Source organism: Canis lupus, chromosome 30 (genome assembly GCF_003254725.2).
Source record: "Canis lupus dingo isolate Sandy chromosome 30, ASM325472v2, whole genome shotgun sequence".
NCBI lineage: Eukaryota > Metazoa > Chordata > Mammalia > Carnivora > Canidae > Canis > Canis lupus.
In genome coordinates this window covers 39,230,905-39,258,697 of record NC_064272.1, presented here as the reverse complement: position 1 = coordinate 39,258,697, position 27,793 = coordinate 39,230,905, and the positions used below count along the sequence as shown (strand labels likewise).

The 27,793-nt window shown below is 38.2% G+C and overlaps 1 protein-coding gene across 1 annotated transcript in view; it reads right to left on the bottom strand.

Annotated features, from left to right (window-relative positions):
• The window catches only part of PEAK1 (pseudopodium enriched atypical kinase 1), a 293,402-nt gene that overhangs the window by 212,952 nt on the left and 52,657 nt on the right, over nucleotides 1-27,793 (bottom strand). The window contains 1 exon segment of the mRNA XM_049104348.1: nucleotides 24,567-24,714. The gene's annotated coding sequence lies outside the window, so the exon portion shown is untranslated.

Genomic DNA, 27,793 nt, shown 5'->3' with positions numbered 1-27,793 from the left:
AGTCAGCCAGGTACCCCTGTCTCTCCCAAGTTAGAAGTGCTCCTACCTTGGAGAACTGTTTACCAAAAATTATCCAGGGTTTTCTTGCATATAAGCAGCATCAAGCACTAGCTTCTAACACACATGCAGGTTTTTTCCCCCACCTATGTATTTATCTATTGATCTTTTCAATTGTAAGTGAGATGAGTAAAGAATGGGAAATGTGTTTTGTCTGCTACTTTGCCCAACACTATTATCTGTATTCATTCTGCCTCTTACTACATTTAATTAATTCATACTTCTAGATAATATTTTCTGATTTCCACTTTGCCAATTCAAAGGAACTTATAACATACCATCCCTCCCACCCCAATCATCACACTTCAGAATGTAAACATCACACTAACAACATCCCTTTCTAGGAAGGCTTTTACCTTCCTAGATAGGATAGGATGGATGGACTGGTGGGATCCCGAATGGTCATAGTCAATAGACCAGGTACCAATAACCTTTAATTTAATTTAAATTTATGTTATTTTTATTTTTATTTTTTTTTTCTGAGAGAAAGAGTGAGCTAGCACATGCTCAGGGGCAAGAGGCAGAGGGAGAGGGAGAGAGAGAATCCTAAGCAGGCTCCACACCCAGCCTGGCATCCACACGGGGCTCAGTCTCATGACCCTGAGATCATGACCTGAGCCAAAATCAAGAGTCGGGTGCTTAAGCAACTGAGCCACCCAGGACTCCATAAGTCTTAATTTTAGAAAGCAAGGTATAAAGAATAATGATGACCCAAGGATGGATGCTATGGCCAGAGCCAACTTCTCACAGAAGAGGCAAAGAGATCATCCCTAAAAGATAACCACAAAATACTGCACCCACTTGTCCCACAAAGAGCTTCAGGAGCAAAGGTTCTGCCTCATTCTCATTTGTATTATCAGAACTATCCTGGGGACAAAAAACCTAATATTCACAGCTTGCTGAGCTACACAGTTATTTGGAAATGAGGGCTCACCCTCATATTCTCTCATAAATCTCCCTTTACAGGGACCACTATCAGGAATCATGGTAGCTTTCTAGGAGAGGGCTGACAGTAACCTACTTTGGTTTTATCTTATTCACAGACAAATAATTTGGGAGTTTATCAATCATGTCCATAAAAGCAACTCTTCAGGCCAATTTGGTTGACAAGTTCTTTACATGGAAAATGGTCTGAATCCTCCTGTACAGCTCAAAGGGTAAAAACTGTCTGGCTAAAAAAAAAAAAAAAAAAAAAAACCTGTCTGGCTGTTCTACAGAGCAATTTGGAAATACTTAGTAAATTTTATAATGGGCTCCCAACAACCCACCAATACCACTATTCTTTATATCTCCATAAAATAAAGATTATTATTGCAGTATTTCTTATAGTACATGAACGCCACTAGGGGAGTATATAAGTAAGATGGATACGTAGTATGCATGGATAAGAGTATGCACGTGATAGAGTACTCTACAACCTTCAGAAGTAATGAACCAGAATTATATACAGCAACAAAGATAGATCATTTAAGTATAGGGATGAATTAAATAAAATAAAGTAAAATGAGATATACAGCCAAATGCCATTTATGAAAATTACAAACTTACACACAGAAAAAAACACTATGTGTTTTCCAAAGATACACAAATATCTACAGACCTATTAACTAGATTAGAGTGAGTGTTTATGGGAGGAAGCAAAATGAGTAGCAATAGGAGAAGAGTAAGTTAAAGACAACAAAATAGCCAATCAAGAGATGGGTCTAGCACTCAGGATGCCAGCAGTGAGAAGCAGGATTCTATGCTCCTGAAGTGTGGCAAATGGGTAGCGGAACAAAGAAAATCCTAATAAACTCAAACAGGACAAGACAATTTAGTCATGAGAACTCTATTTAAAAAAAAAAAACTGTTCTATGTATACTAAGACAAAAATAATATCATTTATTTGTAAAGGAGCCAAAATATTTCACTAATTTGAAAGAAGAAAACTCCAGTAAATATTGATTTTTAAAAATCAAGGAAGAATAATCACTGAGATTATAATCAACCTAAAGTAACTACATGACCAAATTTAGAATTTGATTATTTGTCAGAAATTAATAGATCTAATACACCCTGAGATTAATTGAGTATATCACCTGTAATATAAAGATCCTGAACATAAAATTCCAAACAGAAGATACACCAAACTCTTGTAATGAGAATCTACACTAACTCATGTTACAAAACATTTGCCATGGATCAATTCCTGAATAAGATGGTATCTAAAACCATGGTATCACACAAAAAAATGAACCCTAGAAAATTTAGTAGGAAAAAGTCATTTTTCAGTACCCCTCTATTAGTGCAGCACCAATATGAACACAGCCTTAATAGAAGAGGGGTAAAGAGACAAAATTTGGAACATATGGAAGAAGACGGACACAAGGAGAGAAACCAAACCAGCATTTCATTTAAGAGTTGAGTAGGAAGAGCAGGGATTTGAAGGTCACTTCTCGGGGATCTGTGGGTGGCTCAGCAGTTTGCGCCTCCCTTCAGCCCAGGCCGTGATCCTGGAGTCCCAGGATCAAGTCCCACATCGGGCTCCTTGCATGGAGCCTGCTTCTCCCTCTGCCTGTGTCCCTGCCTCTCTCTCTCTCTCTCTCTCTCTCTCTCTGTGTGTCTCATGAATAAATGAATAAAAATTTTTTTTAAAAAATGAAGGTCACTTATCTTGGCATATTAGTGTATTCTCATTAAATTACAACTGAATATCCCAATGATACTTTACAACATAATAGATTTTTCAAGATGTCAATTGAAAAATAATCTTGATTGGAAATGTCATTAGACAGCTTTCTGGAACCTATAATAAATGATTTTGGTGTAAGAAGGAGATCATTATTTTTCAAATGTGCACAAACAGTAAAATTCAAGTTGTTTTTTTTTTCTTTTGCTACAGAACTCAAATTATCCATCAGTTAAAAGTTATAAAATGGGCTATAATAATCAAATCAACAGTGACAAGTTAGCATGCACAATTAATACAGCAATGGGAGTACCTTCTCTAAAGATGGCAATCTTGTATGGTACAGATTTAATTTAGGCCACAGAAAATTCTGCAAAGAACTGACGGCTTCTGCTTTCACTGGATGAAACTGGCATAAATAATTAACTAGGTTCAATTCTTCCCCCTACAGAAATCAAGTCACTTTCCTCAGGCTAGGGGAGGAAACTATAGTTTCACCTCCACCCTGAATTATAAAGATCTTCTGATTTAACCTACAAATGGTGCTCTCTTCAGAAACTGGTGGCTACAGTAAAGAAAATCTACAATTTAAAAAGAGCCCTCAGAAAGAAATCTATAAAAGGTAGACTCCCCAAATAGCAACACTGGAGAGAGATGAGATTAAGAGGGTTTCACAGGGGTCTCAACTTGATTTTAAATTTAATGTAGATTTACAAGGTAACATGTTAATATTTTATAAAGCCATTTGGTAAGTGGTGCAGTCAGTTAAGGACTGACTCTTAGTTTCTGCTCAGGGCATGACTTTAGGGTTGTGAGATGGAGCTGGGCGTGGGGTTCTGCGCAGAATATGCTTGAGTTTCTCTCTTCCTCTCCCTCTGCCCCTCCCCCTGCACACACACACATGCACACACACACTCTTTCTCAAATAAATGAATCTTTTTTTAAAAAAAAAAGTTTTTTAAAGTGGACAAAAGATTTGAATAAACACCTAACCAAAAAAGATATATAGAAAATAAACATATGAAGAAATGCTCAACATCAATGCCATTAGGGAATTATAAATTAGAACAAGAGGGGTGCCTGGATTGCTCAGTAGGTTAAGCGTCCAACTCTTGGTTTTGACTCATGTCATGAGCTCAGGTTGTGATCTTGTGGTCATGAAATCAAGCCCTGAGGCCAGCTCCACATTGAGCATGGAAGCCTACTTGCGATTCTCTCTCTCCCTCTCCCTCTCCCCTCCATCCCCCACTCACGTGCACACTCTGTCTTAAAAAAAATTAGAACAAAGACATCACACACACACAGACACACACACACAAGACACTATATACACCTTTTAGAATGGCTAAAATTCAAAACATCGACAACCCCAAATGCTGACAAGGATTTGGGGCAATAGGAACTCTCCTTCATTATCAGTGGGAATGCAAAACGGTAAGTTACTTTGCAAAATCAGTTTGGCAGTTTCATACAAAAGTAAACTTAGCCTTACTATATGATCCAACAATGCACTCTGATTTGCGAACAAATGCCCATACAAAAATCTGCATATAAATATTTATAGCAATTTTATTCATAATAAAATTATGAACAAAACTCAGAAACAATCAAGATATCCTTCAATTGCTAAATGTTTAAATTGTGATAAATCCACACAATGGAATATTATTCAGCAATAAAAGTAAATGAACTATCAAGCCACAAAAAGACATGGCGAAACCTTAAAAGCATATTGCTAAGTGAAAGAAGTCAGTCTGAAAAGACTACATAGTATATGATTCCAACTGTATGGCAGTCTGAAAAAGACAAAACTACAGAGACAGTAAAAGATGAGTGGAGTTTAGGAGCAAGAGGAGGAGGGATAAATAAGTGGAACATGGGATTTACTGAGCAGTGAAACTATTCTGTGTGACATTGTAATAATAGATCCATGACATTACAGATTTGTCAAAACCCATGAAACCGTACAACATAAAGAATGAACTCTAATGCAAACTATTAACTTTTTAAATAATGTATTAATATTGGTTCATTAATTATAACAAATGTATATCACTATTCTGTTTCAATCCTAAATGAGCGTACTGCAATGTTCAATTCCAGCACAAACCATCCACCAGTACAGAGGGCATTATTCCAACCAAGACTGCACTTCTTTCCGATGCCACCTGTACTTCAGGAATCCCCAGGCCACCAGCATTTCTAATCATCTGACCATAAATTCAGGAATTCCTATGATCCTCAGTTTGATAATTTGCTAGGACAAGTCACAGAACTCAGGAAAGTATTATACATCTAATTAGAGTTTTATTATAGAGGATACACAGAGGACAAGGTGGAAGGGGGAGGTCCCCAAATGAAAAACTTCCATGCCCTCTCTCCACGAGTCAGTGTGTGTCATCCTCCCAGTACATCAATATATTCACCAATCAAGATGGTCCGCTTTGGTGTCCAGAGTTCTTATTGGGATTTCGTTAAATAGGCATGACTGATTAAATCACTGGCTGATCACATGACTGGACTCCCGCTCCAAACCTTACCCACCCTCCTGTGAAGTCAGACTGGCCTGAAGTCCCAACCCTCTAATCATGTGGTCACTGTTTCTGGTGACAAGACTCCATCCTATAGCTATCTAGAGATCCACCAGAAGTCACCACACTAGCATAACAAAGGCACATCTCATTCATTCAAAACCTATATTAATACCTTCATAGAAGCAGCCTCTTATTTTGAAACAAAATATTAAACTAGAATTCAATTCAGACACAAACTCTCTTAGCTTCATGAAAGGCTAGAGATTACAAAAGAATGAAAGGAAGGGAGTACTGATCAGAAGGCAACTTTTAAGGGGAGCACATTCCACAACTAGCTTAGATTGTGAATCACATCAAATAAACTTTATCAAACGATGTAACACTGAGCATGTCAATATAAACCCAGAACTGGCATAATGTTCATATAAAAACCACTTATATGCATTTTTTAAATGGATATACTGGTTATGGCACGTAGCAATGGTTAACACTATCACTGTCAAATGCAACCCAGACTGAATGAATTAAACAGGTGGTGAGTGAAATGGAAAAGAAATCAAGGTGCATTCTTCCTAAAACCTACCCCCTCCCGTAGCGTTAACTGAAGGAGCAAGGACTCAAAATCTATGTTACAAACCAAAGCTCTGAGGGTCAAAAATATTTTACAGAATTGTCATTTTCCTCACCAACACCAATAAATAAGTTATTAACTCTACCCTTTTGGCATAATAAAATCATTTCAACAGAACTAAAAGTGCTACAGTTTCAATGTCAAATCTTGTGAAGATAAATGTTGCTGCTGTGCCTCAGAATTCAAACTGCTGCAGCAGGTCATTAGCCTGTTCTATTCTTTTGACACATTTTAACTCATTTCATAAACCCCGAATTTGTTCCTCTTTTATAATCCTTGAAAAAACTATTTATGGGCAGGCAATTTCATTTTGCTAGGCTGACAGAGACAGTCCCCATGGGAAGGGGCCAACGCAAGCAGGACTGAAGCAGCTGTTAGGAACCAATTCTCGTACCTGTTAATTGCATTTGTGACCATGCCGCCCCAGCTCCCACACGCACCTGGTAAGCAGGAGATAAATTGAAACAGTCACGCCTCAAGAGTTCGAAAACTAGAAGGCTCTTTCGCTCTTCCTCTGAAGAATTCAACTAGGGGAACAAAACACTGAAGGAAGACAAAACTGTCAAAAGTACATAATAAGCACACATTGCAAAAACACTAATTGGACCTTCCTGACTACCAAAAAAAAAAAAAGAATTTTATAAAAAGCTAATAGAAAAAGCACGTATTCATTTGGTCATTCTACAAACATTTACTGGAATTCCTACTGTGGCAGACACTGTTGTTAGGTTCTAGCAATATAATAGTGAGCAAAACAGAATGTCCCTCCCTATCCCGGTCAGAGAGAAGATAAAGGAGAAATAACTCGCTCAATCATTAGGTGTGAAGAAGAAAATACAATACGGCCATGTAATAAAGAGTGTTGTAGGAGCAACTTCCAGTGAGCTGTCCGGGTAAACCTCTTTGAAGAAGGGACACGTAAAGCTGACACTTCAGTGTCAAAGAGGATGCAGCCAAGCAAGTGTGAGGAAGACCATTCCCTACAGAGGGACAAGTAGTAGAAGGACCCTGCAGCTGGAATGAACTTGGTGTCCAGAAGAGAAAAGAAGGCCAAGGTGGCTTGTGTTTTGTGAACAGGGTCAAGAATGGCAGCAGATAGGTCCCCTCAAAGTGCCCACGGCCATTTCAAAGCCATCAGTTGGCAAGAAAAGAATAAAAATTATGATCAGTGAGCTACTCATGGGACCTCATTTTTGGATTAGTAATGACCACTAAGAAACTTTCAACAGAAAAAAGAGAAACATGAGTTAAAGAAATGTCCCAAGAGCAGAGGTTTCTGAGTCCCGGCTGAACCACCGCTGTAGTGTCCTAAGTAAGATGAATGTCTAGGACTGGCATACCTGGACAAGGGGCTATCTGAGGCTTATTAAGGAAATGTTAAAATGCAGAACTCATAAATGAACTTTAGACAGAAATTAATATTTCTGAATATCCTTGTCCTAATCTCTGCCTGACCTACTCATTTCAGATAGTCCAAGGATTTCTTTTTCAAACTTTAAATGTAAAATATAGATACCATAAAATAATACCCTCCTAGAATAGAAATTTTTAGCAATTTCAGAAAATTTGGCCACACGTAACCATCTTACTGGAATCGCAAAATAAACTAGGACTTTTAAAAACAGAAAATTTAGTAAGTATTTAGATCACCTGTTTTCCTTTTCTAGCAAGCACAAAGCAAGTCTTTTGGGTTTAAACGTGTAACATTAAATGATGCTGTATTTTAAGAATAAAATCTACCTATGAAAACAGAGCTACAGGCAGCCCGGGTGGCTCAGCGGTTTAGCGCCGCCTTCGGCCTAGGGCGTGACCCCGGGGTCCTGGGATCGAGTCCCACGTCAGGCTCCCTGCATGGAGCCTGCTTCTCCCTCTGCCTGTGTCTCTGCCTTTCTTTCTGTGTCTCTCATGCATAAATAAATAAATAATCTTTAAAAAAAAAAAGAGAGAAAACAGAGCTAATTCATCTATTTGAAGGACAAACTATATTCTGGCATTGAGATATTCCCAGGTATATTGTGTATGTTGTATAATGCTAACCAGATTTTTTTGTAATGGTACTATAATGTTAAAATTCACAAACTATGCTTATTGCTATTAAACAGATAGCAATTTTTTTTCCCTGCATTTTTTTCCCCACAAAAGCACTTTTGGTAAGGCTCTAACTATTCACTTAAAAAAAAAAAAAAAGAAAAAAAAGAACAGGAAAACAATAGAGATCAAAATCTTTAGATGAGGTATGTGGCAATGTGCCTTCACATAAGCTGCATGCTTAATTTTTAATAAAAAAGAACATTAGCATCAGAGACTAGAATACCACCGCTATCACTTCCTAAACCTTAGTCTTCCTCATCAGTAAAATGAGGCTACTACCATCCACTCTCACAAGATTAATAGAGATTAAATGAAATATAACAGGTGAAGATTAATGCATTCCAGTCTTATTACTGGTAATCGTTGAAGGGGGATAGAGGCAAATATATGTTTAAAAAAAGAGAAAAATAATCATAAATTACAGGTTATAAGAGCTAAACACATGTAAATAATACCTCTGGAGTTGAATATACAGGTCAAATTCTTGTTTCACTTATAAAAAAACAAAAGCTCACAGAACATGACAAAAAGCAAGGCAGAGAAGGGGCTAAAAACTCCTAAATGTGATGTATATTCACAAAGCACTTTCATATATTGAAGATCCAACTGATCTTCACCATAAAAAACTTAATTTGACTGCTGAGAAAGCAAAGCAAAGACAGCCAGCTAGTAGTTAGTGATGGAACCACAAGCAAAACCTAGGACACAGAATACTGCTTCACTTAAAATAGAGATTGAAAAATCTTTCTCACTCATAACTTGACTTATACAAAAAAGTATGCCAATCATATTTTTAAATTCAGATAATTATTTTTAAAGTCATACTATAAAGACATAAAGGTTTCCATTCTGTATTTAATAGAATCAATCAGCTTCTAAACGTTAAAATGACAAGTCTTTTGATATATACCCAAATTAAAACCTCTACTGATACTTGCTTAATATAAAGTAGCAAGGATTATTTTTATTGTTTATTCACAGATTATTTAAACAGAACAGCTGGGTTAGTGAGTTGCTGAATATTTTAACATACTCAATTAAGAAGTCCATTGTTTCTATCATCAACGACCCTAATACACACAGCCTTAAAAATTGCTTCATCAATCCTTTATTTTCTTTCAAGTAGGATTTTCAAGTTAACCCTTAGGTCAATCAGTTTTTTTTTTTTTAAAGATTTTATTTATTTATTCATGATAGTCACAGAGAGAGAGAGAGAGGCAGAGACACAGGCAGAGGGAGAAGCAGGCTCCATGCAGGGAGCCCAACGTAGGATTCGATCCCGGGTCTCCAGGATCGCGCCCTGGGCCAAAGGCAGGCGCCAAACCGCTGCACCACCCAGGGATCCCGGTCAATCAGTTCTTATACTTAAGTCAAAATGATTCATTTTCATGAAGTAATTATGTTACAAATACTCCATTATTATTCAGCTAAAGGGACAGATAGGCTGGGAAACTCATTAAAAGAAAAGGATTCGTGCAGAGATGATCCAATTGAACAATATTATAAGAACAGTCATATTTACATAACATGTTTCTGGATGTCACTGAGAAAATACATATCTGCTTTAAAAAGGATCAAGTTTTGCAGGAGGATTTCTAGGTTTAACAAGAGAATATGACACAGCAAAGTCAGAGCTCAACCACCATGATGGTTTTCAGGTCATTTGTACAAATACAAGGAGAGTATTTTCCCTATGCCAAAGAGGCCTTTGTAAAAAGTCACTTTGAAAGATATGAAAATGCAGGTCCACATGCATAAATGTAATTTCTGAGTCTTCAAAATAATAATTGGCAACACTGTTGTTGGGCAGGTGAGAGTAGAAGAGAACCATTAAATCCATACACAAATGAATTGCAGCCACTTACATTACTTTCATATGAATGAGAGAAGAATAAATATATAATTTGGGTGGGAATCAAGCACTCTTGAAATAGTCATGGCCAGAGAACGCCATCTAATTAACTGCTTAGCTCAGTTCATAAGACTTCATTTGGGCTCAGCAAGGACTGTCACTGAATAGAGTAGAGGGCACAGCCTAAGTGCACCAAGTTGTCTGGTGAACTGAGACAACTGCACACACCTCCAAGTAGGTTGCTTGTCTGTTTTCTGAGCATTTTTAAAACTGCATTTGATAATAATGTAATTATGAACCCTTTAGATAATCAAAATAAGAGAGTAAGTGTGTTAGAAATTCAACTGGAAAAAAAAACACCAGCTTGTGACAAAGCACCCTACTTGATTTCTTACAGCTTCCTCAGCCACGACTCTAAAAGAGCTATAGAATTCATTTAGAATGAACAGGCTGAGGCATTTTATAAGTTAATAAAGACAGATCTAAAGATAATTTTTAATTGGTTATTACATAGCATAATCAATTATTGGAATAGTTCCTTCCTCAATCACCCTGGACACGTTAAGAGTATATAAACACATTCTTCTATTTAGAGCAATTCACACTTAAAGCACTTTACCAATTACAATATATAGGGGGACTGGGTGGCTCAGTTCGTTGAGCATCAGCTTCCTGATTTTGGCTCAGGTTTCATGATCTCAGGGTACAGAGATTCAGTTCTGTGCTTAGCAGGGAGTACGCTTAAGATTCCCTCCCTTCTCATCTCCCTCCCCCTGCTCACTAGCACATGTACGTTCTCTCTCTCAAATAATAAAATATTTGGAAAAAATATTCATTCAACACACATTTATTAAGCACTTAATGTGTGCCAGGTACTTTTAGTGGAAATACCTGGAAACATCATGCTGAATTATATCAGCCTTGCTTTTGGAGGCAGAGGATATGGCTTACAGATATGCAAATATTATATGATAAACAAATGCTAAAACAGAAATGTGTACAAATCATAATGGAAATATAGAAAGGGAAAGCACTTGGTGTGCCTGGGTGGCTCAGCTGGTTAAGCATCTGCCTTTCGCTCAGGTCATGATCTCCAGGTACTGGGATCAAGGCCCACATTGGACTCCCTGCTAAGCAGGGAATCTGTTTCTCTCTCTCTCTCTCTCTGCCCCTCCCCACTGTTCGTTGTCTCTCTTTCTCTCTCAAATAAATGAAATCTTTATAAAGAAAAAAAAAGAAAGGGAAAGGACTTAAGTCTTCCTAAGGAAGTGAAAAAAGGCTTGTCAGACTACCTAATTTTTTCACTGAGTGTTATAAGGAGTTTGGTAGATATATTAGAGGTTGTTCACATGGAAAGGGGAGCATGAAAGACTGACAGCCTGTGCAAAGTCATATAGGTAGAAAAGAGTACTTGTTCCACATGGCAACAACAAAGCCCCAAAATAAGCAAAGATGAAAAAATAAGCAATGACCAGAATGGGGAGCAAAAGATCTTCAGTAAGGCAATTCAGGAAGTTTGGACTTTATCCCAGTAAAAATGTGAAGCACTGAAATGGTTCAGGCAAGGGAGTGCCTGGATGGCTCAGTCAGTTAAGCATCCAACTCCTGGTTTTGGCTCAGGTCATGATCTCAGGGTCATGAGATCAGCTCTTCACTCAGCACAGAGGCTGCTTGGACCTCTCCCTCTGTTCCTCCCTGCACCCCCCCTTGCCTCACCTGGTTCTCTCTCTCTTCCTCAAATAAAATTAATTAATTTTTTAAAAAGTTTCAGGGGCACCTGGGTGGCTCACTGGTTGAGCATCTGCCTATGGCTCAGGGCGTTATGCCAGGGTCCTAGGATTGAGTCCTGCATCAGGCTCCCTCCACAGGACTCCCCCTGCTTATGTCTCTGCCTCTCTGTGTCTCTCATGAATAAATAAAATCTTTGAAAGAAATAAAAATAGGGATCCTGGGGTCCTGGGATCGAGTCCCACGTCGGGCTCCTGGCATGAAACCTGCTTCTCCCTCTGTCTGTGTCTCTGCCTCTCTCTCTCTCTGTGTCTCTATGAATAAATAAATAAATAATCTTAAAAAAAAAAAAAAAAAGAACTGAACCCTTAGCCCATGAAATCTGATGCTATCTTCGGGTAGATGGTGTCAGAATTGAGTTGAATTCTCAGAAATCCTACTGTGTCTTGAGAATTGCTTGGTGTTGTGTGTGTGGGGAACCCCTGTCCCCGACACTGAAATTGAATCTGGGAACCATAAAAGGTCATACATACAACAAAACGAAGGAATAAAATTAGAGGCAATCAAGTTTGGTAGTTCTATTAAAAGATTATTAAGGGGCACCTGGCTGGCTCAGTTGGAGAAGTATGTGACTCTTGATTTCGGGGTTGTGAGTGCAAGCCCCACATTCGGTGTAGAGATAAATAATAAAAACTTTAAAAAAAAGGATTATTAAAATCACTACTACTCTTACATGAAGGCAACGGATTTAGCCCTTATGAGGCCACACCATTCTTTATGTAATGGGCAATGCAAAAAGGAAGTGCCTTGCTGGGCCTCACCCACAGAGACCACTTTTCACCTTCCTGGAACTCCAGGATTCTTAGCTCAAATGGCTGAGTCTATTTCCAGGACAGGACTTCAAGCATATGTGTGCACCCCTAAGGAGTAGCTATTTAGAGAAGACAGGGGCTGTGGAGAGAGCCTTTATTTTACCACAATAAAAAAGACCTCTACATATGTATATCTGTAATATTATATATGCAATGTATATTACATATAACATATACTTCAAAATATTTTAGCTGTGGTGAGATGTATATCTAATGATATACAAGTACATATATTTACATATTAGTATATAAGTACTACTACTAATATATAGAATATTATGAATTCATAATTTCGTAACATACTCATGCATAAATGATTAGTTGTGCCTAAAACCTAAGGTTTTCTTATGATACATAGTACCAACCTCAAGTTTTAAAACTTTTATTGATTCAAGAAGATTTGAAGTAATTTTTTAACAGAAAAAAATATTTCTCCTATAAGACAGACATACTAAATTCAAGATCAACTTATTAGAAAAATCAAAGCAATATGAAGATAGATATGCCAACCAGGTGTTGAAAACAGCTTTGTTTTTAAAAAATCATTTAGTAAAAGGCTCAATGTGTGGCCAAAGGCAGGTATTTGTTATACACAAACGAGCCACCGTATTGCAGAGCCCTGCTCCTTAGTGCACAGAGATACATTATCCTCACAATAAATAAAGACTCAGGGAGCAAAACACTGTAGCAAGCATCTGTTGGCTAATGACAGAGAAAACCATGGACCCTTCGAGGCCAATTTCCAACCAGCTGTAAGCATGGAAGCAGCACACGCAAGCACTGCTCTTCAATATCACCCCCAAATAACCACGAGAAAGCAGCTCTTGGGCACTCATGTTTGAGTTACTTTGTGGCAAAAGCAATACAGGTATTAATCACATTGCTAAACAAGATATTTAGAGAAAGTTAACCGTAAATAAGCAGAAGTCAAATAAATAACTGCATTTTATTCTCATTCCACTTTTCTATCAATATCTAAGGTCAGTAGAATGACTGGTCTAAGGAAGGCACCAAACAAAACTGTAAACTAGGCGAGGTTTGTCTTCTTACATGATCAGTTACTTTTTCCTGTCCCTGTTTCATTATCTTCTTTCCTCGCCATGCTATCCCCGATACTCACATCCCTCCCCCCAAAGTGCTGCTCTAATGTTCTCTGGGGCCTGCCAGGGCCTCCCTCGCCCCGTGTTCCAATGTATCACATCCACATATATTTCTCAGAGTGTCACGTGACCTGGTAACAGCACCCACAAACACCCATAACTCCTTTAACTTGTTCCTCCTGTCCAAGACTCATGCTGTTATTCAACCTCAAGACCACACCCTCTTCCTGCCTTCTCAGAAACCTTTTACACAGCCTTTACCTTTACCATATATTCAACTTTCTCTCTTCACCAGTGTCTTTCTCTCATCACATAAACATATTTAAGACTTTACTCAAAAAGCAATAAAACCCTTCGTTTATTAAAAGGTAAATAACTGCTAGTATGTAGAACTTACCCTATGGTGTCTTCTCCCTTAGTCTCTGCCCTCTCCTCACTACATTCTCTCCCCAGTGAATGTGGTCACAGTAGTGACTTCTGCTCACACTGTTACATTAATCCGAGAGGCTGTAGGGTCTGTGGCTAGAATCAGGAGACCTATGAACTTGGATGGGAAAATAAATTATTCCTTTATTTCCTCCAACTTCTAAAATTACTAATACTTACTATATTTATAAAATGTCTATAGACCTGCCACTACATATTGTTGTGTATCATATTAAATGAACACATAATACTTTATTACAACTAGTTTGGTAATAATACTTTAATTTAGGGGCACCTGGGTAGCTCAGTTGGTTAAGCATCTGCCTTCAGCTCACGTCATGACCCCAGAGCCCTGGGATAGAGCCCCACGTTAGGCCAATAGTGAAACTTTGATTCTTCCTTGCCAATTTGGATGCCTTGTCTTTCACTTCCTTTCCTGACTGCTATGGCTGGGACCTCCAGTAGTATGTTAAATAACAGTGGTGAGGGTGCACATCCCTGCCTTGTTCCTGACCATAGAGGGAAACCTCTCAGGTTTTTTTTTTTTTCCAATTGAGGATGATATTAGCTGTGGATTTTTCATATATGGCCTTTATTATGTTGCGGTATGTTGAGGTGTTCTCTCTAAACCTCCTTGTTGGGGTTTTAATAAGTGGATGTTGTTATTTTGTCAAATGCTTTTTCCACATATAATGAAATGATCTTATGGTTCTTATCCTTTCTTTTATTAATATGGTGTATCTGGGTGCCTGGGTGCCCAGTCAGTGAAGCATCTGCCTTTGGCTCAGGTCATGATCCCAGAATCCTGGGATCAGGCCCTCAGGCACTGAGGTCCCTGCTCAGCGGTGAGTCTGTTTCTCCCTCTGCCTCCGCCTCCCCAGCCTCATGTTCTTTCTCGCTGTCTCTCAAATTAAAAAACAAAAAAACTCTAATAGAATTGGTTTCCCTTGTGGGACGCCTGGGTGGCTCTGCAGTTGAGTATCTGCCTTCGGCTCAGGGCGTGATCCTGGAGACCCGGGAACGAGTCCCACGTCGGGCTCCCTGCGTGGAGCCTGCTTCTCCCTCTGCCTCTGTCTCTGCCTCTCTTTGTGTCTTTCATAAATAAATAAAATCTTAAAAAAATAAAATTGGTTTCCCTTGTAATTGTATGTATTTTATTTTATCAATCTGCAGCAGGGACACCTAGGTTGCTCAGTGGTTAGCGTCTGCCTTCAGCTAAGGGCATGGTCCCAGAGTCCCAGGATCGAGTCCCAAGTCGGGCTCCTTGCATGGAGCCTGCTTCTCCCTCTGCCTGTGTCTCTCATGAATAAATAAATACAATATTAAAAAAAAATCTGCGGCAGACTTTTTTCCAAATATGCCGCAAAAATATCTCCCATCCACATGCTCTTCTATGTGTAAATTTGCGGCTCACCCACAAAGATGTGGAGTCTGATTTCCTTCCTAAATTCAAACTGACATTTAACTTGCGTGAAACCAAAAGAGTATGGTGAAGTGACAATGAGTGGCTTCCAAGGCTTGATTAGGAAAAGCAATGCAGGTTCTGAGGCTAGGTTTGGGGTGGTGTGTTAAACAGCGACAGTTTCCAGAACAAAATCTGGCACCTGGAACTGAAGTGCTGACATAATAAAAACATAGGACATGTGACATCAGCTGTGGGACTGGGTGAGAGACACAAACAGGAAGGGCCATAAGGATCTCCCAGCAGAAGCCTGAGGAGCACTGAGAGGCTATTTTACAAAGGCCGGAAAGGAGTAAAACATTATCAGAAGCTGGAGGAAAGAAGACTGTTATGATGAAGGGGCAGAACATTTAGCAAAACTGTTCCTTGTGGTAAGAAAAAAAAAAAAAATGCTGGTAATGAACTGTTTACTCCTAGCTAAGGTAATTTCCAAGCAGATGTCCAAGGTATCAATCAGTTTCTTTTATATATAATAGAAGGTGAAGTTAGAGAGATGAGCTAAAGAAGAAAGTCTTCTGTTTTCAAGCAGAATTTAGATGAAATATAAAGAAACCAGCAATTGCTGGATTCAAAAATAAAGCTATTTTTCATCCACAATCTCTCCCAGTAGAAAGTGCTGAAAACAAAAAAAGATCTGGGGGCAAGATCAAATACAGGGTGCTAAAAGGGAAATCTGGTCTCTAGACAGAGAGGAAACCAAGGGTGTTGCTGTAACATCCTTTGTCCCCACTCAGTGTCTCCCTCTCAATCTCGTTCCCAGAGCCTTTCTCTGTATTTGTCCGCTAAAACTAGATGTGCTCAGGGCTTCTGTCCTCAATCCTGAGCAATTTCTTCAATTACTCCCAAAAAACTATTAACCTCAAAAACTCTCTCAAGTCTCTCCTCTCCAAGAACTGCACACAGATCTGCACATCTCCACTTGAATAACTCAGAAAGCCCTCAAACTAAATATTTCAAGAATAGATCGATCTCCCACCCCACAAGTTCTATTTTATTTATCTCTTTGTTGGTGTGCAAGAGAGGGAGGGGAGAGGGGCAGAGGGAGAAGGAATCCCAAGGAGGCTCTATGCTCACTGAGGAGCCCGACACAGGGCTCAATCTCACAATCCCAAGATCGTGACCTGAGCCAAAATTGAGAGTCAGACACACCACCGGCTAAGCCACCCAAGCAGCCCACAAGTTCTTGCTATACTCAAACATGCACTGGAAATAAGCACACCGCCCATTTAATTCCCCAATTTAGGAATCATCCCTGATTTCTTTCTCCCCTCAACCAATGTCTAGTCAGTCCTCAAGTTCTATAGACTCTACGTGCCCGTACACACTACTCTAACCCTGTCAAAATACAGGACCCATGGTGGATACGAGTACATACTTTTCTATCTAGAATGCAATTCCTGTTATAAACCCTAACTGCTTTGCTATGTGTTAATTTAACAACATGGAACACCTACTCTTTGGCAAATCTGGCAGGACCTATGCCAGGGCTAGGCAAACAAAACTGAGATAGAGAAACTGGGGGGATTCCATCTTAGAAAGGTTCCATGTCTGCTGTTTCTTGGCTAGGCCCCATTAACTCATGCTCTAGATCTCATGTTGCATCTGAGTAAACCAAAGAAGCTATGATTCCACCAAAAGGGTGAAGCAAGAAAGTTAGCCATTCTCAAATTCTTTCCTAGGCCCCTCTACTCCTGACAACGTCTAAGAAAAGGATCACAAGCCTGTTCCAGGACAATGGTTTCAAAGCTCAGTTGACCCTGGTACCAATACCCCCTACTTTTGCTAATTTATGGAATTATTAATTTATGGAATAATATTTACTGCTCACCTGACACTCACCTTTGATCAGATCCTACCCTGGATTCCTGAACAAACATGTACCCTGGACCCCTTTCCTTTCCAGTATAAACTCCTAATCCCAAACAGTGGGGAGACTCACTTATCCTCCTCTGAGTCTCCCAGACACTCCATCTGCCGGACTCTATCACTTAGAAAACTCTGCTCTCACTTCCTCCTAGCTTGTGATTGACTTCTACCTGCGCAAAGCTAAGGGCCTTCCTGGCTGTCCTATGAGGCCCCTCTGGGACCTCCGACCCAGCCTTCCTCTGTCAAAACTAAGTGAGAAACAGATCCTGCCTCTTCTCTGGAATCCCAGGGGAAGAAGAAAAATAAGTACAACATTGGGGTTTATCATGGAAGGCAGCATTGTAAAGCCCACAGATTCTTTTGTGGGGGTAGAGATAGAGCAGACAGTCAAGCAAAACGACAGAATAAATACAATACATTCTCTTGGAGGAGGAAGTTTCCTTGATGTAAATGACTTAAAAGATTTTAACATCAACATACTCATTATAAGCAGAATACAAAATTTACATGAAAGATGCAATACAATACTCACAAATTCATGGGTCGTTCTGAGCGAGAAGAACTGTCTGAAATTAGAATTTAAAGTAATATAGGGATCCCTGGGTGGCGCAGCGGTTTGGCGCCTGCCTTTGGCCCAGGGCGCGATCCTGGAGACCCGGGATCGAATCCCACGTCGGGCTCCCGGTGCATGGAGCCTGCTTCTCCCTCTGCCTGTGTCTCTGCCTCTCTCTCTCTCTCTCTCTATGTGACTATCATAAATAAATAAAATTAAAAAATAAATAAATAAATAAAGTAATATTACTGGGACGCCTGGGTGGCTCAGGGATTGAGCATCTTCAGCCCAGGGCGTGATCCTGGGGTTCCAGGATCGAGTCCCGCATCGGGCTCCGAAGTATGGAGCCTGCTTCTCCCTCTGCCTGTGTCTCCGCCTCTCTCTCTGTTTCTCTCATAAATAAATAAATAAAATCTTTACAAAATAAAAATAAAAAAATAAAGTAATATTACTAAGCAGAAGGAGAGCCACTTTGAGCCAGAGACTCTCTTAGAAGCAAGGCACACCGCCTAAAGGACCTTTTGGGTCCACCTATTCAAAAAGGCAAGCAGGGCTGGGTGAACAATCAGTGAAACGCCAATGGATGAGCAAAAAGATACTGTGGGACTCTGCTACAGCCAGCCTCACCTCTACTGGCCTCTGCGGAAGGCTTCAGGCGCAGCAGGGAAGAAGTCCTGCAGCTGACTGAAGAACCTTGAACAAACTCTTTTTTTGTCAGATTAAAGTCACCTGTAACTATGTAAAGGAAGCCTAAGAAAGCTAAGAAAAATTTTATGCCGGCTCCAATTCCTGCCAAGATGCTGAATGAGCAACACTACTGACCCTGTCTCGGGAGATCAGCCCATGGGTAAGTTACACAGAAAAAGCGAGAAACACCTAGGGGGACAAGGACCCCTTTCGATCTGGTATGTGTGGAATGGTGGCTTTGGCCTGCGGCAAGAGGCAGTTCCCCAAGGCTGTGGGATTAACAAAACAGAAGAATAATTACTGAGTTCTAGTTTTTGCTTTTCTTATGCCCCAGCACCTAGGTGCACTCAACCTGGCCCCATATGTGCGTTATTCAGACCTCAGGTCCTCAGAATATAGGAGCTTAGAAAAACAGTTGAATACACACTAGCCTTCCCTGGCTGCTGCTCCCCACCACCTTCTCCTCTAACATAAGCCCTTGGGTGAGTAATCACAGCAGTGCCTCCTCCTAAAGGCAACCACCTCCTCAAAAGAAACAGGTAAAGAAGTGACCTGAGGTTTTAATGTACAGGGTGAGGAGTGACAGACTCAAGTTCCCGGTACCTGGGACTCTCCAACTCCTGCCCCTGACATCATGGGGCTGAACCTCATCCTCCCCACACAAGCAGCGTTTGACAAAGAAAAGTAACAAGTACCACGCAGTAAATGTGAAACAAAATGTTTTAGTCCATTCAAACTACCTTAACAAAATACCATAAACTGGGTGGATTAAACAACAGCAGTATTTTCTCACAGTTCTAGAGGCTAGAAGTCTGAGATGAGGGTGCCAGCACGGTCTGGTTCTGGTGAAAGTTCTCTTTCTGCTTACAGGTGGCCACCTTCTGGCTATGTCTTTACAGAGGGAGGAGAAAGAGACAGAAAGTTCTGTAATATCCCTTTTTATCAATGCTCTGTTCCCACTGGACCAGGGCCCCACCTTCACAACTTCATCTAACACTATAATTCCTTCCCAAAGGCCCCATCCCAAATACCAGCACACTGGGGTTTCAACATAGTCTAGGGAGACACAAACATTCAGTCCATCACATCTATGTTCTTAAAAAAAGATGCAATTTGATCCTAACATCATACCATATGAAAAATCAACACCAGATGGATTAAGTACTTAAATGTCAAAAATAACTTTAAAATACTTAGTGGAAAAGATGAGTATCTTCTAACCTTAGCATCAGGAAAGATTTCTTAAACAAGATGAGAAATTTGACTGTACTAAAATTAAGAACCATTGTTCAAAATATACCTTAAAGAAGTGAAAATATAAGTTATAAACTAGGAGAAAGTATTTACAATACACCCAACTTATAATGCATTATTATCAAGAACATATAAAGCAGTAACACACACACTCAAAACACGGCCAGAAAAATGGACAACAGAGACTGATGAGGCATTTAACATCAGAATATATGCATAGAACATCAGAGTATATGCATATAATCAATAAATGTATGAACAAAGTCAATATCACTGGAGATCATAGAAATTCAAAGCAAAACTCTTTGTCAGTAAAAAGCTTTGAAAACAGATCAAAAAAGAAAAACCTGCCTATAGTTCTCTCTAGCTCATACATTACCGCTACCTTTCATTGCCTTTGAGCAATTTTTCAATATAAAAATTGTAGAAAATTGATAATAATGTGAACTATTCTTGAGCACTAAAGACCAAATTAGTTGTGTCCACTAAATTACAAGTGATAACTGCCCAAGAGATAGATCAGTTTTTGCATCTATTTGAAAATTTCATTTCAGCGTTCCTTTACTGCATACAAATGAGCGAGTCTTCAAGTCTACCTCTGAACTGACTTTAACATCTTAGCAGTTTCCTCATTAACTAGTGAGCTAAACATTTGACAAGTGTTAGTTTTATATCTGTATGAGTCATGATTATAACACCCTTTTAAAAATCCTTTAAAAAATTCTTTTAACACCACAATTAGAATCCAATATCATTTAATTTAGGATTAAAAGAAGAAAAAAGAAACCTTTCAGCAAATGAAGAATAGAAGGAGCTACTCAACCTGAGGATAACAACTTCATGGTGAAAGCCTGAAAACTTTCCTCCTAAACTCAGTAACAAGCCAAGGACATCTGCTCTCACCACTTCTATTCAATATTGTACTAGGGGTCCTAGTCAGTAAAATGAGGCAAAAAAAAAGGAATACAGGTTGATAGGATGAAAACTGTCTTTACATATATACATATCATAACAAAGCCTAGAAAATCAAAACTGATAAAACAAAAAACCCATACAAAGCTACTAGAACTAAAAAAGGCCAATATACAAAATTCAGTTGTATTTTTACATTCTAGTAATGAACAATGGAAATGAAATATTTTTTTAAATGTCATAATAGGGGACACCTCAGTGCCTCAGCGGTTGAGCCCCTGCCTTCAGCTCAGGGCATGATCCTGGAGTCCCGGGATCAAGTCCCACATCGGGATCCCCTCGAGGAGCCTGCTTCTCCCTCTGCCTGTCTGTCTGTCTGTTTGTCTCTCTCTCTCTGTGTCTCTCATGAATGAATGAATGAATGAATGAATGAATAAATAAATAAATAAATCTTTTAAAAAAATAAGTAAAAAAAATAAAATCTCTATGGAGAAGTCAATTCTAAACTGTGTATGAATACACAATGGACTAGAAGAGTCAAAATAAATCTTTAAGAAGAACACAATTTCACTTCAAAACTTACTATTAAACTACTGTAATTGATATAGTATCAGCAAAGAGAAAAAAATGTCAATAAAACAGAACACAGAGCTCAGTAATAGACATACGCATATATAGCCAACTAATTTTTGACAGTCATCAAAGTAATTAATGAGAAAAAGAAACTCTTTTCAACAGTGGTGCTGGGAAAACTGGGTAAACTTGCAAAAGAATAAAGCTGGACCCTTACATGCATAACAACATGTATAAAACTTAATTCAAAATGGATCATGGGACACCTGGGTGGCTCGGTGGTTGAGCATCTGCCTTCAGCTCAGAACATGATCCTGGAGTTCCAGGATCAAGTCCCGCATCAGGCTCCTGCATGGAGCCTGTTTCTCCTCCCTCTGCCTGTGTCTCTGCCTCTGTCTCTCTCATGAATAAATAAATAAAATCTTTAAAAAAATCATATATCTAAAGGTAAGATCTAAAACAATGAAACTCTTAGAAGAAAAGATAGGACAGAAGCTCCATGACATTGGGTTTGGCAGTGATTTCTTGGATATGATACCAAAGGCACAGGTAACAAAAGTAAAAACAAATTGGACCTCATGAAAATTTTTTAATCTTGCACATGAAAAGACACTATCCATAGAGTTAAAAAGACAGCCACAACATAGGAGAAAATAGCTGCAAATCATGTATCTGATAAAGGACTAATATCCAGAAAAATAGAACTCCTAAAACTCAACAATAGCAACAATCCAATTCAAAAATGGGCAAAGGATTTGAATAGACATTTCTCCGAGAAGATATATGAATACCAGTAAGCACATGAAAAGATGCTCAACATCACTGATCACTAGGGAAATGCAAGTCAAAACTACAATGAGATATTACTTTATATCCATTCAGATCGCTACTATTAAAACAAAAAATAGAAAACAAGTGCTGATGATGATGTGGAGAAATTGGAACTGTGCACTGTTAGAGGAATTTAAATGGTATCGTTGCTGTTTAAAACTACATGGCAGTCCCTCAAAAATTAAAAACAAAATTACCATATGATCCAGCAACTTCACTGCTGAATATATACCCAAAAGAATTGAAAGCAGGGTCGCAAAGTGCTATTTGTACTCCCTGCTCACAGGAGCATTTTTCACAAAAGTTAAAACATGGAAGCGACCAAGTATTGGCTTATCCATGCATGAACAATGTGGTATATACCTACATTGGAATATCATTCAGCCTCATAAAGGAAGAATATTGTGTCATATGCTACAACATGGATGAACCTTGAGGACATGATGCTAAATGAAAACGCCAGTTATAAAAGACAAATACTGCATGATTCCACTCACATGAGATACTTAGAGAAGTGAAAATCATAAAGACAGAAAGTAATTCTGGTAATTGCCAGGAACTGGGGGAAAGAAAAATGGAGATTTGTTGTTTACTGCATATAGAGTTTGTTTTACAAGATGAAAAAAGAGTTATGGGGATGGAAGATGATGATAAATGCACAACATTCTTAAACTTTTTTTTTTTTCCTTAAACTTCTTAATACCACCGAACTGTATACTTAGAAATGGCTAAGATGATAAATTTGTTATTTTTTACAATGTTTTTAAGAGACATTAAAAAAGAGAGAAAAAAAGAGAATGGGAGGAAAGAAGTTGGTGAGGTGAGTACAGATGAATTTCTTAAAAAAAAAAACAAGACATTTCAGAAAAGTGGTTTGCTCTGGTGAGAGGTCACAATGTCAAGGAAGGAGTCTTAGGGAACTTAAAAAGTAATAAAAATGCTTTACATGGATTACATAGGTAAATGTATTTGTCAAAACTCATTAAACTGTATAAGATCTATGCATTTTATTGTAAAATCAAAAATTATACCTCAATTTTTAGTTTTTAAGATCACAAATAGTATTTTAGATTATTTAACTAGCAAAATTTAAGTCTGAAAACCCTATTAAAGAGATTGTAAAACAGGATCTCTTATTAAATGGTGATAGTGATTTATTTCCTTTTTTTTTATTTTTTTTTTGCTTTTTTTTTAGTGATTTATTTCCAATCACTCTGTAAATCAATTTTGTATTATCTCTTTAAATTTATTATTTATTACCCTATCACTCAGCAATTCCATTCACAGGTATATGCACCGGAGAATCTCATGCACATGTATAAGAGTCACATACAGGAATGATTTTGCAGCAGTGTACAAAATAGCAAACCTAAAAACAAGATACTTATCACTCAATCCCAGAAATATCTGAGCATGATAACTAAGGATATCACTTTTGAATATTCAAGATATCTTTATATTTTGAAAACATCTCAGTTTTGGTATACATACACATATTATCAGCTTATTCAATGTGTGTATGTACAATCCAAATTTTGGATTTGTATGTAATCCAAATTTTGTATGTACAATCCAAATTTTGGATTTGTATGTAAATCCAAAATTAAGGCACAGAATTAAGGTATTATAATGATTTTCTACTTTTTAAAGGTAGAATTTATTCATCATTTTATGGGCATAAACAATGGAATTCATTGAAAGGCAGGTTACATAATTTATATAATATTCATATACAAAATATCCTGCAGCTGTAAACATGAAGTAGATAAAAGCGTATGGAGAGATCTCCAAGTTACAGAAGCACAATGAAAAAGCAGGAAGTCAAACAGTAAGTTTTCATGGATTAAAATAAATTCCATATATATTTATACGCATATTTGCAAAGTCAATTTGAAAGTAAATGAACTGGAAATGGTACTTCCTTCTGAAAATAGGGACGGGATCTGAAGCGAAGGGAAGACTTACTTTGCACTGTAAATCCTTTTGTACCATCTGTATTATTTCTGACCATATATCTGTTTTGGCAATTTACATGGAGACAGAGAAGAAAGAGGCCCTCAAACAACATTTATGTTTCTGGCAAGCAACCTCTCCCCTGCCTCACAGCAGATATTAAACATTCATAATTCCCCTCAAACTCCACATCTCACCCCTGTTGCCTATTTGCAGAACATCACTAACCACAGTATCTCTAAGCCAACAATTTTGTTTTCTACTCCAGGGAAAAAGGGGAGCTCCCTATATTTCCTAATTTACACCCATATATTTACCTCTGACTACGTCCATGGGTAGCTCCTTCCCTCAGAATGAAGAGGCCACTCAAGGAAAATCCTGTGTCCTTATACAAATCTCCTGTGTCTACAGGAAACACTGTTCCTTCTCTTAGTCCTCTCTCCATTTCTTGTTCTTTCTCTTACCACCTCTGTATATTTGCATACTCAAGTACCTCCCCTTTTAAAAAAAAAATACCTTTACGTCGCCTTCTATGTAGCATCCTAAACTCATTCTTCCCCTTCGCAGTTCAACTCTCACAAGAGTGGTGACAGTCTCTACTTGAGAGTCTCTTCATCTCCCATTCACTGTTCAATTTATCCCAATCTTGCTTCAGTCTCCACTGCTACTAAAAAAAAAAAAAAAAACCACTCTTGATGAAATCACTAAAAGATGAAACCCATAGTCATTCTGTGAACCTTATTTTACTTTCTCTCTCTGCAGTATCTGACACTGCTGACTGCTTCCACTCTTTTGAAACGAATCCCTTGGCTTCTGTGACACATCTCTTTCCTGTCTCTCCACTATGCACTGGAGATTCAAAGACAAATATGACAAAGTCCTTGACTTCAAGAAGCACAGATTCTAAAATGAGAGGACTATATGCAAACAATCACAACACAGTACTATGATAGTGACAGGTACAAAGGGCTATGGTAGGTTTGTACTGGGGAAAGAGAGAGAGCATGCATATTTAGGAGGAGAAAACCAGAACGGACAAAAGCACATGGATAATTCAACATAGTTTGTACAGGGAATTTAATGGATAATGGTTGAGTACACAAGTTTTGAAACCAAGCAGTCTGACTCTACTACTTACCAGCAAAAGGAAGATAAAATAACAGTATCTCACAGTACAGTAATGAAAATTAAATACTATCTAAAGCACTGAGCATAGGGCCTGGCATACACTGAAAAGTCTCAATAAACTGTTAACTCCTTCATGACAAAAACAATCAACAAACTAGGAATAAAAGGAAACTTCATCAACCTGATAAAGGACAGTTACAAAACCCCACAGGCAATATCACACCTAACACTGAAAACTGAGAGTTTTCCCTCTAAGATCAGGAACAAGACAAGGATGTCCACTCTCATCTCTTCTATTTAATATTGTGCTGAAGGTTTTAGCCAGGGCTTATGTAAGAAAAGACATAAAAGGCATCCAGATTGGAAAGGAAGAAATAAAACTATTACTATTTGTAGATGATATAATTTTATATAAAAAAATTACCAGTAATAATTAACAACTATCAAAACTACTGGTTGAACTAATAGTTCAGTGAGGTTGCATAATATAAATCAATTGTATTTCCATACACTAGTAATGAACAATCCAAAAACGAAAGAAAATAATTTCATCTACAGTAGTATCCAAAAAAATAAAGGCTTAGGAACAAATTTAGCAAAAGTGGGAGACATACACTAAAAAATATAAAACATCATTGAAAGAAATTAAAGAGAACACCTAAATGGAAAGACTTCCATGTTCATAGACTGGAGAATATATTACTATAAAATCTCCAACCTGATTTACAGATTCATAATATAGATTCAACACAATCTCCATCAAAATCCCAGCTGGATTGTTTTTGTAGAAATTGACAAGCTGATCCTAAAATTAATATAGAAGTGCAAGGGACCCAGAAGAGCCAAAACAATCTTGAATAGGAAGCACAAAGTTGGAGAACTCACACTTCATGACTTCAAAACTTACTGGCATAAAGAGTGGTGAATAAACCACTGGAATAGATTGAAAGTCCAGAAACAAAACCTTACATTTACAGTCAACTATATTCTTCAAGGGTGCCAAGATAATCCAATGGTCTGTGACAACTGGATATCTGAATGCAAAAGCATGAAGCTGAACCTCTACCTCAAACCATATACAAACATTAACTCAATAGAGGGGTGCCTGGGTGGCTCAGCTGATTAAAGCAACTGACTCTTGATTTTGACTCAGGTTATGATATCAGGGTCATGAGATCAAGCCCCATGTCAGATGCTACAATGGGTATGGAGCCTGCTTGGGATTCTCTCTCTCCCCTCTCCCTAACCCCTCTTAAAAAAATTAACTCAAAATGGATCACAGACCTAATTTTAAGAACTCATATTTAGAAGAAATAGGAGTAAATCATCATGAACTTGGATCTGGCAATGATTTCTTGGATATAACACCCAAAGCAGGGGCACCTGGGTGGCTCAGTGGTTGAGCATCTGTTTTTGGCTCAGGTCACGATCCTGGAGTCTTGAGATCAAGTCCCATATTAGGCTCCCCACAGGGACCCTGCTTCTTCCTCTACCTATGTCTCTGCCTGTGTCTCTCATGAATAAATAAATAAATAAATAAATAAATAAATAAATAAATAAATAAAATCTTAAAAAAAAAAAAAAAAACACCCAAAGTACAAACAACAAAAAATAAGATAAAAACATTTATGCTTCAAAAAAGAATTATCAAGAAAGTAAAAAGACAATTCAAGAGAATGGGAGAAATATTTATAAATCATGTATTTCATAAATGACTTGTATCCAGAATATATAAAAACTCTTACAATAAAAGGATAAATATAAGATTTTTAAAATTTTTTACTTAGGTTGAGAGAGAGAGAGAGAGAGATCACAAGTAGAGGGGAAAGGAAGAAGCAGGCTCCCTGGTGATCCAGAAGCCCAACATGGGGCTTGTTCCCAGGACCTTGGGATCATGACCTGAGCCAAAAGCAGACATTTAACCAACTGAGCCAACCAGGCACCCCGATAATCTAATTTTTAAATGTGCAAAGGATTCGAATAGACATTTCTCCAAAAAAGATATATAAATGGCCAATAAACACATGAAAAGATATTCAGCATCATTACTCATTAAGGATACAGAAATCAAAACCATAATGAGATATATAACTTCCCATCCACTAGAATTGCTATAACTTAAAAAAAAAAAAAAGAAAAGAAAAGATAGAAAGATAGTAACAAATGTAGATGAGGACATGGAGACCTAGAACCCCGACACATTGCTGGTGGGAATATAAAATGATAACGGTCTCTCTGGAAAACCATTTGGAAGTTCCTCAAACTGTTAAACATGGAGTTACCAAATGACCCAGCAAATTACACTTTTATTTTTACATCCAAAAGACATGAAACCATATGCACATAAAAGCTTATATGCAAAAGTTCATAGCAAAAAGCTGAGAAGAGCCAAAATGCGGGGGGGGGGGGGGGGGGGGAGCGGGTGTCAAATGCAGAAATCACCCAAGTGTCCACCAATTGATGAATGGATAAGTAAAATATGGTATATACATATTGAAGGGTCTGGCTCTTGACCAAAAACTTAAAAACTCTGTGTTTAATTTTCCAGCCTCACTATAAGCAATTACCTGGCAAGCCTCACATGGGAAAGCTGCCCTACCCACATCAGACTGGGG